Raw genomic sequence first — 15000 nt, 5'->3', positions numbered from 1 at the left:
CCGTGTGTGTGTGTGTTTCACCATTCAGCTGGAGTTCAAATTTATTTCATTACAATATAAATTTTACAATGGTTGCACATTATGATTTATTCATATATACTTACAATAAATATAAATATTGAACAAAAATTTTTATTTGTCAGTTGTTGAAATAAATTTTATACTGTCATTATATTCTTATAATTGTTTGTTTGTTTCTGTGTGGTTTGTGTGTGTGTATGTGTGTTTGATTATTCATCTGGTGGAAAGCTGGATTCTCTTTTTTACATGTTTTGAAAATTTTTCCCTATGATAATTGTTTCATTTTTAATAGGTTATTGAGACTCATTTTCATTAAATAGAATAAAAAATTTGTAAAATAATGAATGTTTTATTTTTAATTCGGTTTTCCCGATTATTTTATTTATTTATTCTTTTTTTTTCTCAGAGAATAATAATTGCTTAAATTTTTTTGTTGCAGAAGATCAGAATATATTTATATAGATATGAAATTGTGCTTCATGACATTGTTACTCAAAAATAAGCTTGATATTTTTAAAATATTTTATTTCATATCACAGAGATTAAACACTTCAGTTGAATTTTAAATTAATTTTTCATACAGTATCTTTCAAACACTGTTTATTTGTTGTCCAGTTGTGTGTGTGTGTTTCACCATTCAGCTGGAGTTCAAATTTATTTCTTTACAATATAAATTTTACAATGGTTGCACATTATGATTTATTCATATATACTTACAATAAATATAAATATTGAACAAAAATTTTTATTTGTCAGTTGTTGAAATAAATTTTATACTGTCATTATATTCTTATAATTGTTTGTTTGTTTCTGTGTGTTTTGTGTGGTTTGTGTGTGTGTGTGTGTGTGTTTGACCAATCAGCTGGTGGAAAGCTGGATTCTCTTTTTTACATGTTTTGAAAATTTTTCCCTATGATAATTGTTTCATTTTTAATAGGTTATTGTGACTCATTTTCATTAAATAGAATAAAAAATTTGTAAAATAATGAATGTTTTATTTTTAATTCGGTTTTCCGGATTATTTTATTTATTTATTCTTTTTTATTCTCAGGGAATAATAATTGCTTAAATTTTTTTGTTGCAGAAGATCAGAATATATTTATATAGATTTGAAATTGGGCTGCATGACTTTGTTACTCAAAAGTAAGCTTGATATTTTTTAAATATTTTATTTCATATCACAGAGATTAAACATTTCAGTTGAATTTTAAATTAATTTTTCATACAGTATCTTTCATTCACTGTTTATTTGTTGTCCAATTGTGTGTGTGGTGTGTGTGTGTGTCTGTGTGTGTGTGTGTGGTGTGTGTGTGATGTGTGTGTGTGTGTGTGTGTGTGTGTGTGTGTGTGTGTGTGTGTTTTTCACTATTCAGCTTTAGTTCAAATTTATTTCATTACAATATAAATTTTACAATGGTTGCACATTATGATTTATTCATATAAACTTACAATAAATATAGATATTGAACAAAAATTTTTATTTGTCAGTTCTTGAAATAAATTTTATACTGTCATTATATTCTTATAATTGTTTGTTTGTTTCTGTGTTGTTTGTGTGTGTGTGTGTGTATGTGTGTGTGTGTATGTGTGTTTGACCATTCATCTGGTGGAAAGCTGGATTTTCTTTTTTACATGTTTTGAAAATTTTTCCCTATGATAATTGTTTCATTTTTTAATAGGTTATTGAGACTCATTTTCATTAAATAGAATAAAAAATTTGTAAAATAATGAATGTTTTATTTTTAATTCGGTTTTCCTAATTATTTTATTTATTTATTCTTTTTTATTCTCAGGGAATAATAATTGCTTAAATTTTTTTTGTTGCAGAAGATCAGAATATATTTAAATAGATATGAAATTGGGCTGCATGACATTGTTACTCAAAAGTAAGCTTGATATTTTTTAAATATTTTATTTCATATCACAGAGATAAAACACTTCAGTTGAATTTTAAATTAATTTTTCATACAGTATCTTTCATTCACTGTTTATTTGTTGTCCAGTTGTCTGTGTGTGGTGTGTGTGTGTGTGTGTGTGTGTGTGTGTGTGTGTGTGTGTGTGTGTGTGTGTGTGTGTGTTTGACCATTCAGCTAGTGAAAAGCTGGATTCTCTTTTTTACATGTTTTAAAAATTTTTCCCTATGATAATTGTTTCATTTTTTAATAGGTTATAGAGTCTCATTTTCATTAAATAGAATAAAAAATTTGTAAAATAATGAATGTTTTATTTTTAATTCGGTTTTCCCGATTATTTTATTTATTTATTCTTTTTTATTCTCAGGGAATAATAATTGCTTAAATTTTTTTGTTGCAGAAGATCAGAATATATTTATATAGATATGAAATTGTGCTTCATGACATTGTTACTCAAAAATAAGCTTGATATTTTTAAAATATTTTATTTCATATCACAGAGATTAAACACTTCAGTTGAATTTTAAATTAATTTTTCATACAGTATCTTTCATTCACTGTTTATTTGTTGTCCAGTTGTGTGTTTGTGAGTTTCACCATTCAGCTGGAGTTGAAATTTATTTCATTACAATATAAATTTTACAATGGTTGCACATTATGATTTATTCATATAAACTTACAATAAATATAGATATGTAACAAAATTTTTTATTTGTTAGTTGTTGAAATAAATTTTATACTGTCATTATATTCTTATAATGGTTTGTTTGTTTCTGTGTGGTTTGTGTGTGTGTTTGTGTGTGTGTGTGTGTGTGTGTTTGACCATTCAGCTGGTGGAAAGCTGGATTCTCTTTTTTACATGTTTTGAAAATTTTTCCCTATGATATTTGTTTCATTTTTTAATAGGTTATTGAGACTCATTTTCATTAAATAGAATAAAAAATTTGTAAAATAATGAATGTTTTATTTTTAATTCGGTTTTCCTAATTATTTTATTTATTTATTCTTTTTTATTCTCAAAGGAATAATAATTGCTTAATTTTTTTTGTTGCAGAAGATCAGAATATATTTATATAGATATGAAATTGGGCTGCATGACATTGTTACTCAAAAATAAGCTTGATATTTTTAAAATATTTTATTTCATATCACAGAGATTAAACACTTCAGTTGACGTTTAAATTAATTTTTCATACAGTATCTTTCATTCACTGTTTATTTGTTGTCCAGTTGTGTGTTTGTGAGTTTCACCATTCAGCTGGAGTTGAAATTTATTTCATTACAATATAAATTTTACAATGGTTGCACATTATGATTTATTCATATAAACTTACAATAAATATAGATATGGAACAAAATTTTTTATTTGTCAGTTGTTGAAATAAATTTTATACTGTCATTATATTCTTATAATTGTTTGTTTGTTTCTGTGTGTTTTGTGTGGTTTGTTTGTGTGTGTGTGTGTGTGTGTGCGTATGTGTGTGTGTGTGTGTGTGTGTGTGTGTGTGTTTGACCAATCAGCTGGTGGAAAGCTGGATTCTCTTTTTTACATGTTTTGAAAATTTTTCCCTATGATAATTGTTTCATTTTTAATAGGTTATTGAGACTCATTTTCATTAAATAGAATAAAAAATTTGTAAAATAATGAATGTTTTATTTTTAATTCGGTTTTCCGGATTATTTTATTTATTTATTCTTTTTTATTCTCAGGGAATAATAATTGCTTAAATTTTTTTGTTGCAGAAGATCAGAATATATTTATATAGATTTGAAATTGGGCTGCATGACATTGTTACTCAAAAGTAAGCTTGATATTTTTTAAATATTTTATTTCATATCACAGAGATTAAACATTTCAGTTGAATTTTAAATTAATTTTTTATACAGTATCTTTCATTCACTGTTTATTTGTTGTCCAATTGTGTGTGTGTGTGTGTGTCTGTGTGTGTGTGTGGTGTGTGTGTGTGATGTGTGTGTGTGTGTTTCACTATTCAGCTGGAGTTCAAATTTATTTCATTACAATATAAATTTTACAATGGTTGCACATTATGATTTATTCATATAAACTTACAATAAATATAGATATTGAACAAAAATTTTTATTTGTCAGTTCTTGAAATAAATTTTATACTGTGATTATATTCTTATAATTGTTTGTTTGTTTCTGTGTGCTTTGTGTGTGTGTGTGTGTATGTGTGTGTGTGTATGTGTGTTTGACCATTCATCTGGTGGAAAGCTGGATTCTCTTTTTTACATGTTGTGAAAATATTTCCCAATGATATTTGTTTCATTTTTTAATAGGTTATTGAGTCTCATTTTCATTAAATAGAATAAAAAATTTGTAAAATAATGAATGTTTTATTTTTAATTCGGTTTTCCCGATTATTTTATTTATTTATTCTTTTTTATTCTCAGGGAATAATAATTGCTTAAATTCTTTTGTTCCAGACGATCAGAATATATTTATATAGATATGAAATTGGGCTGCATGACATTGTTACTCAAAAGTAAGCTTAATATTTTTTAAATATTTTATTTCATATAACAGAGATTAAACATTTCAGTTGAATTTTAAATTAATTTTTCATACAGTATCTTTCATTCACTGTTTATTTGTTGTCCAATTGTGTGTGTGTGTGTGTGTGTGTGTGTGTGTGTGTTTCACCATACAGCTGGAGTTCAATTTATTTCATTACATTATAAATTTTACAATGGTTGCACATTCTGATTTATTCATATAAACTTTCAATAAATATAGATATGGAACAAAAATTTTTATTTGTCAGTTGTTCAAATAAATTTTATAGTGTCATTATATTCTTATAATTGTTTGTATGTTTCTGTGTGTTTTGTGTGTGTTTGTGTGTGTGTGTGTGAGTGTGTGTGTGTGTGTTTGACCATTCAGCTGGTGGAAAGCTGGATTCTCTTTTTTACATGTTTTGAAAATTTTTCCCTATGATAATTGTTTCATTTTTTAATAGGTTATTGAGACTCATTTTCATTAAATAGAATAAAAAATTTGTAAAATAATGAATGTTTTATTTTTAATTCAGTTTTCCTAATTATTTTATTTATTTATTCTTTTTTATTCTCAGGGAATAATAATTGCTTAAATTTTTTTGTTGCAGAAGATCAGAATATATTTATATAGATATGAAATTGTGCTTCATGACATTGTTACTCAAAAATAAGCTTGATATTTTTAAAATATTTTATTTCATATCACAGAGATTAAACACTTCAGTTGAATTTTAAATTAATTTTTCATACAGTATCTTTCAAACACTGTTTATTTGTTGTCCAGTTGTGTGTGTGTGTGTTTCACCATTCAGCTGGAGTTCAAATTTATTTCATTACAATATAAACTTTACAATGGTTGCACATTATGATTTATTCATATAAACTTACAATAAATATAGATATGGAACAAAATTTTTTATTTGTCAGTTGTTGAAATAAATTTTATACTGTCATTATATTGTTATAATTGTTTGTTTGTTTCTTTGTGTTTTGTGTGGTTTGTTTGAGTGAGTGTGTGTGTGTGTGTGTGTGTGTGTGTGTGTGTGTGTGTGTGTGTGTGTGTGTGTGTGTGTGTGTGTGTGTGTTTGACCATTCAGCTGGTGGAAAGCTGGATTCTCTTTTTTACATGTTTTGAAAAATTTTCCCTGTGATAATTGTTTCATTTTTTAATAGGTTATTGAGTCTCATTTTCATTAAATAGAATAAAAAATTTGTAAAATAATGAATGTTTTATTTTTAATTCGGTTTTCCTAATTATTTTATTTATTTATTCTTTTTTATTCTCAGGGAATAATAATTGCTTAAATTTTTTTGTTGCAGAAGATCAGAATATATTTATATAGATATGAAATTGTGCTTCATGACATTGTTACTCAAAAATAAGCTTGATATTTTTAAAATATTTTATTTCATATCACAGAGATTAAACACTTCAGTTGAATTTTAAATTAATTTTTCATACAGTATCTTTCATTCACTGTTTATTTGTTGTCCAGTTGTGTGTGTGTGTGTGTGTGTGTTTGTGTGTGTGTGTGTGTGTGTGTGTGTGTGTGTGTGTGTGTGTGTGTATGTGTGTTTGACAATTCATCTGGTGGAAAGCTTGATTCTCTTTTTTACATGCTGTGAAAATTTTTCCCAATGAAATTTGTTTCATTTTTTAATAGGTTATTGAGTCTCATTTTCATTAAATAGAATAAAAAATTCGTAAAATAATGAATGTTTTATTTTTAATTCGGTTTTCCCGATTATTTTATTTATTTATTCTTTTTTATTCTCAGGGAATAATAATTGCTTAAATTTTTTTGTTGCAGAAGATCAGAATATATTTATATAGATATGAAATTGTGCTTCATGACATTGTTACTCAAAAATAAGCTTGATATTTTTAAAATACTTTATTTCATATCACAGAGATTAAACACTTCAGGTGAATTTTAAATTAATTTTTCATACAGTATCTTTCATTCACTGTTTATTTGTTGTCCAGTTGTGTGTGTGTGTGTGTGTGTGTGTCTGTTTGTGTGTGTGTGTGTGTTTGTGTGTGTGTGTGTGTTTGTGTGTGTGTGTGTGTTTGTGTGTGTGTGTGTGTGCGTGTGTGTGTGCGTGTGTGTGTGTTTCACCATTCAGCTGGAATTCAAATTTATTTCATTACAATATAAATTTTACAATGGTTGCACATTATGATTTATTCATATAAACTTACAATAAATATAGATATGGAACAAAATTTTTTATTTGTCAGTTGTTGAAATAAATTTTATACTGTCATTATATTCTTATAATTGTTTGTTTGCTTTTGTGTGGTTTGTGTGTGTGTTTGTGAGTGTGTGTGTGTGTGTTTGACCATTCATCTGGTGGAAAGCTGGATTCTCTTTTTTACATGTTGTGAAAATATTTCCCAATGATATTTGTTTCATTTTTTAATAGGTTATTGAGTCTCATTTTCATTAAATAGAATAAAAAATTTGTAAAATAATGAATGTTTTATTTTTAATTCGGTTTTCCCGATTATTTTATTTATTTATTCTTTTTTATTCTCAGGGAATAATAATTGCTTAAATTCTTTTGTTCCAGACGATCAGAATATATTTATATAGATATGAAATTGGGCTGCATGACATTGTTACTCAAAAGTAAGCTTAATATTTTTTAAATATTTTATTTCATATAACAGAGATTAAACATTTCAGTTGAATTTTAAATTAATTTTTCGTACAGTATCTTTCATTCACTGTTTATTTGTTGTCCAATTGTGTGTGTGTGTGTGTGTGTGTGTGTGTGTGTGTGTGTGTGTGTGTGTGTGTGTGTGTGTGTGTGTGTGTGTGTGTGTGTGTTCACCATACAGCTGGAGTTCAATTTATTTCATTACATTATAAATTTTACAATGGTTGCACATTCTGATTTATTCATATAAACTTTCAATAAATATAGATATGGAACAAAAATTTTTATTTGTCAGTTGTTCAAATAAATTTTATACTGTCATTATATTCTTATAATTGTTTGTATGTTTCTGTGTGTTTGTGTGTGTGTGTGTGAGTGTGTGTGTGTGTGTTTGACCATTCAGCTGGTGGAAAGCTGGATTCTCTTTTTTACATGTTTTGAAAATTTTTCCCTGTGATAATTGTTTCATTTTTTAATAGGTTATTGAGTCTCATTTTCATTAAATAGAATAAAAAATTTGTAGAATAATGAATGTTTTATTTTTAATTCGGTTTTCCTAATTATTTTATTTATTTATTCTTTTTTATTCTCAGGGAATAATAATTGCTTAAATTTTTTTGTTGCAGAAGATCAGAATATATTTATATAGATATGAAATTGGGCTGCATGTCATTGTTACTCAAAAGTAAGCTTAATATTTTTTAAATATTTTATTTCATATCACAGAGATTAAACACTTCAGTTGAATTTTAAATTAATTTTTCATACAGTATCTTTCATTCACTGTTTATTTGTTGTCCAATTGCGTGTGTGTTGTGTGTGTGTGTCTGTGTGGTGTGTGTGTGTGTGTGTGTGTGTGTGTGTGTGTGTGTGTGTGTGTGTTTCACCATTCAGCTGGAGTTCAAATTTATTTCATTACAATATAAATTTTACATTGGTTGCACATTATGATTTATTCATATAAACTTACAATAAATATAGATATTAAACAAAAATTTTTATTTGTCAGTTTTTGAAATAAATTTTATACTGTCATTATATTCTTATAATTGTTTGTTTGTTTCTGTGTGTTTTGTGTGTGTGTGTGTGTGTATGTGTGTGTGTGTGTGTGTGTGTGTGTGTGTGTGTGTGTGTGTGTGTGTGTGTGTGTGTTTTTGACAATTCATCTGGTGGAAAGCTTGATTCTCTTTTTTACATGCTGTGAAAATTTTTCCCAATGAAATTTGTTTCATTTTTTAATAGGTTATTGAGTCTCATTTTCATTAAATAGAATAAAAAATTCGTAAAATAATGAATGTTTTATTTTTAATTCGGTTGTCCCGATTATTTTATTTATTTATTCTTTTTTATTCTCAGGGAATAATAATTGCTTAAATTTTTTTGTTGCAGAAGATCAGAATATATTTATATAGATATGAAATTGTGCTTCATGACATTGTTACTCAAAAATAAGCTTGATATTTTTAAAATACTTTATTTCATATCACAGAGATTAAACACTTCAGGTGAATTTTAAATTAATTTTTCATACAGTATCTTTCATTCACTGTTTATTTGTTGTCCAGTTGTGTGTGTGTGTGTGTGTGTCTGTTTGTGTGTGTGTGTGTGTTTGTGTGTGTGTGTGTGTGCGTGTGTGTGTGTTTCACCATTCAGCTGGAATTCAAATTTATTTCATTACAATATAAATTTTACAATGGTTGCACATTATGATTTATTCATATAAACTTACAATAAATATAGATATGGAACAAAATTTTTTATTTGTCAGTTGTTGAAATAAATTTTATACTGTCATTATATTCTTATAATTGTTTGTTTGCTTTTGTGTGGTTTGTGTGTGTGTTTGTGTGTGTGTGTGTGTGTGTGTGTGTGTGTGTGTGTGTGTGTGTGTGTGTGTGTGTGTGTGTGTGTGTGTGTGTGTGTGAGTGTGTGTGTGTGTGTTTGACCATTCAGCTGGTGGAAAGCTGGATTCTCTTTTTTACATGTTTTGAAAATTTTTCCCTATGATAATTGTTTCATTTTTTAATAGGTTATGGAGTCTCATTTTCATTAAATAGAATAAAAAATTTGTAAAATAATGAATGTTTTATTTTTAATTCGGTTTTCCTAATTATTTTATTTATTTATTCTCAGGACATAATAATTGCTTAAATTTTTTTGTTGCAGAAGATCAGAATATATTTATATAAATATGAAATTGGGCTGCATGACATTGTTACTCAAAAGTAAGCTTGATATTTTTTAAATATTTTATTTCATATCACAGAGATTAAACATTTCAGTTGAATTTTAAATTAATTTTTCATACAGTATCTTTCATTCACTGTTTATTTGTTGTCCAATTGTGTGTGTGTGTGTCTGTGTGTGTGTGTGTGTGTGTGTGTGTGTGTGTGTGTGTGTGTGTGTGTGTGTGTGTTTCACCATTCAGCTGGAGTTCAAATTTATTTCATTACACTATAAATTTTACAATGGTTGCACATTATAATTTATTCATATAAACTTTCTGTAAATATAGGTATGGAACAAAAATTATTATTTGTCAGTTGTTCAAATAAATTTTATACTGTCATTATATTCTTATAATTGTTTGTTTGTTTCTGTGTATTTTGTGTGTGTGTTGTGTGTGTGTGTGTTTGAGCAATCAGCTGGTGGAAAGCTGGAATCGCTTTTTTTCATGTTTTGAAAATTTTTCCCTATGATAATTGTTTCATTTTTAATAGGTTATTGAGACTCATTTTCATTAAATAGAATAAAAAATTTGTAAAATAATGAATGTTTTATTTTTATTTCGGTTTTCCCGATTATTTTATTTATTTATTCTTTTTTATTCTCAGGGAATAATAATTGCTTAAATTTTTTTGTTGCAGAAGATCAGAATATATTTATATAGATATGAAATTGGGCTGCATGACATTGTTACTCAAAAGTAAGCTTAATATTTTTTAAATATTTTATTTCATATCACAGAGATTAAACATTTCAGTTGAATTTTAAATTAATTTTTCATACAGTATCTTTCATTCACTGTTTATTTGTTGTCCAGTTGTGTGTGTGTGTGTGTGTCTGTGTGTGTGTGTGTGTGTGTGTGTGTGTGTGTGTGTGTGTGTGTGTGTGTGTGTGTGTGTGTGTGTGTGTGTGTGTGTGTGTGTGTTTCACCATTCAGCTGGAGTTCAAATTTATTTCATTACAATATAAATTTTACAATGGTTGCACATTATAATTTATTCATATAAACTTTCTGTAAATATAGGTATGGAACAAAAATTTTTATTTGTCAGTTGTTCAAATAAATTTTATACTGTCATTATATTCTTATAATTGTTTGTTTGTTTCTGTGTGTTTTGTGTGTGTGTGTGTGTGTGTGTGTTTGAGCAATCAGCTGGTGGAAAGCTGGAATCTCTTTTTTACATGTTTTGAAAATTTTTCCCTATGATAATTGTTTCATTTTTAATAGGTTATTGAGACTCATTTTCATTAAATAGAATAAAAAATTTGTAAAATAAGGAATGTTTTATTTTTAATTCGGTTTTCCCGATTATTTTATTTATTTATTCATTTTTATTCTCAGGGAATAATAATTGCTTAAATTTTTTTGTTGCAGAAGATCAGAATATATTTATATAGATATGAAATTGGGCTGCATGACATTTTTACTCAAAAATAAGCTTGATATTTTTAAAATATTTTATTTAATATCACAGAGATTAAACACTTCAGTTGAATTTTAAATTAATTTTTCATACAGTATCTTTCATTCACTGTTTATTTGTTGTCCAATTGTGTGTGTGTTGTGTGTGTCTGTGTGTGTGTGTGTGTGTGTGTGTGTATGTGTGTGTGTGTGTGTGTGTGTGTTTCACCATTCAGCTGGAGTTCAAATTTATTTCATTAAAATATAAATTTTACAATGGTTGCACATTATGATTTATTCATATAAGCTTACAATAAATATAGATATTAAACAAAAATTTTTATTTGTCAGTTTTTGTAATAAATTTTATACTGTCATTATATTCTTATAATTGTTTGTTTGTTTCTGTGTGTTTTGTGTGTGTGTGTGTGTGTTTGTGTGTGTGTGTGTATGTGTGTTTGACCATTCATCTGGTGGAAAGCTGGATTCTCTTTTTTACATGTTGTGAAAATTTTTCCCAATGATATTTGTTTCATTTTTTAATAGGTTATTGAGTCTCATTTTCATTAAATAGAATAAAAAATTTGTAAAATAATGAATGTTTTATTTTTATTTCGGTTTTCCCGATTATTTTATTTATTTATTCTTTTTTATTCTCAGGGAATAATAATTGCTTAAATTTTTTTGTTGCAGAAGATCAGAATATATTTATATAGATATGAAATTGGGCTGCATGACATTGTTACTCAAAAGTAAGCTTAATATTTTTTAAATATTTTATTTCATATCACAGAGATTAAACATTTCAGTTGAATTTTAAATTAATTTTTCATACAGTATCTTTCATTCACTGTTTATTTGTTGTCCAGTTGTGTGTGTGTGTGTGTGTGTGTGTGTGTGTGTGTGTGTGTGTGTGTGTGTGTGTGTGTGTGTGTGTGTGTGTTTCACCATTCAGCTGGAGTTCAAATTTATTTCATTACAATATAAATTTTACAATGGTTGCACATTATAATTTATTCATATAAACTTTCTGTAAATATAGGTATGGAACAAAAATTTTTATTTGTCAGTTGTTCAAATAAATTTTATACTGTCATTATATTCTTATAATTGTTTGTTTGTTTCTGTGTGTTTTGTGTGTGTGTTGTGTGTGTGTGTTTGAGCAATCAGCTGGTGGAAAGCTGGAATCTCTTTTTTACATGTTTTGAAAATTTTTCCCTATGATAATTGTTTCATTTTTAATAGGTTATTGAGACTCATTTTCATTTAATAGAATAAAAAATTTGTAAAATAAGGAATGTTTTATTTTTAATTCGGTTTTCCCGATTATTTTATTTATTTATTCATTTTTATTCTCAGGGAATAATAATTGCTTAAATTTTTTTGTTGCAGAAGATCAGAATATATTTATATAGATATGAAATTGGGCTGCATGACATTGTTACTCAAAAATAAGCTTGATATTTTTAAAATATTTTATTTCATATCACAGAGATTAAACACTTCAGTTGAATTTTAAATTAATTTTTCATACAGTATCTTTCATTCACTGTTTATTTGTTGTCCAATTGTGTGTGTGTGTGTGTGTGTGTGTGTGTGTGTGTGTGTGTGTGTGTGTGTGTGTGTGTGTGTGTGTGTGTGTGTGTGTGTGTGTGTGTGTGTGTTTCACCATTCAGCTGGAGTTCAAATTTATTTCATTAAAATATAAATTTTACAATGGTTGCACATTATGATTTATTCATATAAGCTTACAATAAATATAGATATTAAACAAAAATTTTTATTTGTCAGTTTTTGAAATAAATTTTATACTGTCATTATATTCTTATAATTGTTTGTTTGTTTCTGTGTGTTTTGTGTGTGTGTGTGTGTGTGTGTGTGTGTATGTGTGTTTGACCATTCATCTGGTGGAAAGCTGGATTCTCTTTTTTACATGTTGTGAAAATTTTTCCCAATGATATTTGTTTCATTTTTTAATAGGTTATTGAGTCTCATTTTCATTAAATAGAATAAAAAATTTGTAAAATAATGAATGTTTTATTTTTATTTCGGTTTTCCCGATTATTTTATTTATTTATTCTTTTTTATTCTCAGGGAATAATAATTGCTTAAATTTTTTTGTTGCAGAAGATCAGAATATATTTATATAGATATGAAATTGTGCTTCATGACATTGTTACTCAAAAATAAGTTTGATATTTTTAAAATATTTTATTTCATATCACAGAGATTAAACACTTCAGTTGAATTTTAAATTACATTTTCATACAGTATCTTTCATTCACTGTTTATTTGTTGTCCAGTTGTGTGTGTGTGTGTGTGTGTGTGTGTGTGTGTGTGTGTGTGTGTGTGTGTGTGTGTTTCACCATTCAGCTGGAGTTCAAATTTATTTCATTACAATATAAATTTTACAGTGGTTGAACATTATGATTTATTCATATAAACTTAGAATAAATATAGATATGGAACAACATTTTTTATTTGTCAGTTGTTGAAATAAATTTTATACTGTCATTATATTCTTATTATTGTTTGTTTGTTTCTGTGTGGTTTGTGTGTGTGTGTGTGTGTGTGTTTGACCATTCAGCTGGTGGAAAGCTGGATTCTCTTTTTTACATGTTTTGAAAATTTTTCCCTATCATAATTGTTTCATTTTTTAATAGGTTATGGAGTCTCATTTTCATTAAATAGAATAAAGAATTTGTAAAATAATGAATGTTTTATTTTTAATTCGGTTTTCCTAATTATTTTATTTATTCTCAGGGCATAATAATTGCTTCAATTTTTTTGTTGGAGAAGATCAGAAAATATTTATATGGATATGAAATTGGGCTGCATGACATTGTTACTCAAAAGTAAGCTTAATATTTTTTAAATATTTTATTTCATATAACAGAGATTAAACATTTCAGTTGAATTTTAAATTAATTTTTCATACAGTATCTTTCATTCACTGTTTATTTGTTGTCCAATTGTGTGTGTGTGTGTGTGTGTGTGTGTGTGTTTCACCATACAGCTGGAGTTCAATTTATTTCATTACATTATAAATTTTACAATGGTTGCACATTCTGATTTATTCATATAAACTTTCAATAAATATAGATATGGAACAAAAATTTTTATTTGTCAGTTGTTCAAATAAATTTTATACTGTCATTATATTCTTATAATTGTTTGTATGTTTCTGTGTGTTTTGTGTGTGTTTGTGTGTGTGTGTGTGAGTGTGTGTGTGTGTGTTTGACCATTCAGCTGGTGGAAAGCTGGATTCTCTTTTTTACATGTTTTGAAAATTTTTCCCTATGATAATTGTTTCATTTTTTAATAGGTTATGGAGTCTCATTTTCATTAAATAGAATAAAAAATTTGTAAAATAATGAATGTTTTATTTTTCATTCGGTTTTCCCGATTATTTTATTTATTTATTCTTTTTTATTCTCAGGGAATAATAATTGCTTAAATTTTTTTGTTGCAGAAGATCAGAATATATTTATATAAATATGAAATTGTGCTTCATGACATTGTTACTCAAAAATAAGCTTGATATTTTTAAAATATTTTATTTCATATCACAGAGATTAAACACTTCAGTTGAATTTTAAATTAATTTTTCATACAGTATCTTTCAAACACTGTTTATTTGTGGTCCAGTTGTGTGTGTGTGTGTTTCACCATTCAGCTGGAGTTCAAATTTATTTCATTACAATATAAACTTTACAATGGTTGCACATTATGATTTATTCATATAAACTTACAATAAATATAGATATGGAACAAAATTTTTTATTTGTCAGTTGTTGAAATAAATTTTATACTGTCATTATATTGTTATAATTGTTTGTTTGTTTCTTTGTGTTTTGTGTGGTTTGTTTGAGTGTGTGTGTGTGTGTGTGTGTGTGTGTGTGTGTGTGTGTGTGTGTGTGTTTGACCATTCAGCTGTTGGAAAGCTGGATTCTCTTTTTTACATGATTTGAAAATTTTTCCCTATGCTAATAGTTTCATTTTTTAATAGGTTATTGAGTCTCATTTTCATTAAATAGAATAAAAAATTTGTAAAATAATGAATGTTTTATTTTTAATTCTGTTTTCCTAATTATTTTATTTATTTATTCTCAGGGCATAATAATTGCTTAAATTTTTTTGTTGCAGAAGATCAGAATATATTTATATAGATATGAAATTGGGCTCCATGACATTGTTACTCAAAAGTAAGCTTAATATTTTTTAAATATTTTATTTCATATCACAGAGATTAAA

The sequence above is a fragment of the Argiope bruennichi genome, chromosome X2 (assembly GCF_947563725.1).
Source record: "Argiope bruennichi chromosome X2, qqArgBrue1.1, whole genome shotgun sequence".
Taxonomy (NCBI): Eukaryota; Metazoa; Arthropoda; class Arachnida; order Araneae; family Araneidae; genus Argiope; species Argiope bruennichi.
The sequence above is the reverse complement of the archived record's forward strand: the minus strand, read 5'-3'. Positions refer to the sequence as shown.